The 1,811-nt window shown below is 54.7% G+C and overlaps 1 protein-coding gene across 4 annotated transcripts in view; it reads left to right on the top strand.

Annotated features, from left to right (window-relative positions):
• The window catches only part of PRDM15 (PR/SET domain 15), a 62,470-nt gene that overhangs the window by 500 nt on the left and 60,159 nt on the right, over window positions 1-1,811 (top strand). The window lies entirely within an intron of this gene.

The raw sequence follows: 1,811 nt of genomic DNA, 5'->3' as shown, positions 1-1,811 counted from the left end.
CCGCCGCCCGCGGTCCGGCCAGCGCGGGGCCGCGGGGCCGCGCTCGCCCGTGGGTGCGGCGCGGGGGCTCCTCCGCCCCCGGCCCCAGCCCGCGGTCCCCGCCCCCGGGCGCCTCCGCCGCCGACGGCCCGGCGTGATGTCACCGTCCCCCGTCGTCGGGCATGGCCCCCGGGGGAGCTCGGGGAGGGTCCCTGGCCTCCGTCCGGCGGTTAGGAAGGCCGACCCGGCAGTCCGGGCGATGGGGCTCTCGAGCTCCCCCCGCAGAGCACCCCGCCCCCCCTTTTCTGTAAACCCTCGGGCGGCCAAAGGGAAGGGAGTGAAGTCCGTGGACAGGTGACATGGGGTGGGCGGCTGTGCCGGGAAGGGGCTCCCCGGCCGTACAGGTGAGGCCCGGCCCGGCGGGCCCGGCGGACAGGTGGAGGCGCTGGCCATGTGGCCTCTGGCGAGAGGGACAGGTGTGCGCGGTGAGGGTCGGGTTTGGAAGACGAGAGTAAACTCATTATGGAAAATCGGCCTACTTGATAGTTACAGTTATGGGTTCACCTCTATTAAGCTCTTAAAGTAGGGGATGGGGTTTTTCCCCCCGGAAATGCTGAGAAATTGCCCTGAACCCCCTCTCCCCCCAAGGGTAAGTTAAAATGGTAGAAACAGGCGTGACATCAGAGACACACGGACCCGTCTGTGTATTTAAGACTGCCAACACAGAACCACCTTTGCTTAAGCCACTTTCATAAAATCCGGATTCGCCAGATAAGTTCAGAGAACCCAGCTTGGTTCCCCAAGGTATTTTTGAGGATGAAAAGTAAGGAAGCATCTGGTTTTGTGATAAGCCTTAAAAGGCAATGCGGAGAGAACTATCCCAGGGGGTGCAAGGAGGTGGATGCTGTGGTGACAAGTGAGGCACCCCAACAGCACTCAGTGATATTTTGTATCAGAACTGCACCTTCTCCCATTGTCCACGTTTTCACTGCTCCACGCAGCTTCTCCGAATTTCCCTGACATCGCTGCCTTATGGTGAATGGTTAAGATGTAGAGCTATAGTTTGGGTTTTGAAAGGGAAAACCAGCAAAATTTCTCCTTTATAGAGTTTTTCCTGTTGACATCTTTGATTCATACTTTTGCAAAAAAAAAGTTCCCAACAGAGGATATAACGTTATATTCTATTTTGGAAGCAGAGAAAGGACGGTTATTTTTTTCCCAGAAGACAACTAAATGAATTAAAAAGTCAACCCCAATTACAAGGCTAATACATTCCCTTCGAGTAATTATAGTTGAGAAAGAACTCTGTTTGCCTCAGATAAACCTCTCATTATCATTCTTTTGATATCATTATCTGGGGAGAAAGCCAGGAAAAGAATTCTCCTCCCATTTTGCAGACTTAGGGGAGATCTAGGGTACGTTTCTGATACACGTGATTTCAGAGGGTAAGTTTGTTAGGTAACGACTTACTTGCTTCCTCAGTCTCCTTGTCACATTTGTAAGGGTAGCACCTGCCCAGCTCACCTCAGACCAGCTCACGGTGTGCATTTTCATCCCTGTGGCCATTCGTTCCACAAATATTTATTCGGTGTGGGCGTATCATGTGCTGGGTACTGCAGAGAACAGGAGAGAAGGCCCTGTCTCTTGGATCTGATGTTCTGGAGGGAGGGAGGGAGGGAAGGAGGCAGGCATTGACCAGAAACAGCAGAACTCGGTTAAGTGGACCGTGGCTGGAGCATTTGGAGGACAGGAAGCCGGTGGAGGCTGGGGCGTGGGTAGGGGGGGCACACAGGCAGTCTGAGCAGGGGGCACACAGGCAGTCTGAGCAGGGG

The sequence above is a fragment of the Callorhinus ursinus genome, unplaced genomic scaffold, assembly GCF_003265705.2.
Source record: "Callorhinus ursinus isolate GAN/ISIS: 27379988/994484 unplaced genomic scaffold, GSC_fseal_2.0 scaffold75, whole genome shotgun sequence".
In the NCBI taxonomy this organism is placed as follows: domain Eukaryota; kingdom Metazoa; phylum Chordata; class Mammalia; order Carnivora; family Otariidae; genus Callorhinus; species Callorhinus ursinus.
Note: the sequence above shows the minus strand (reverse complement) of the source record. Positions and strands in the feature narration are given on the sequence as shown.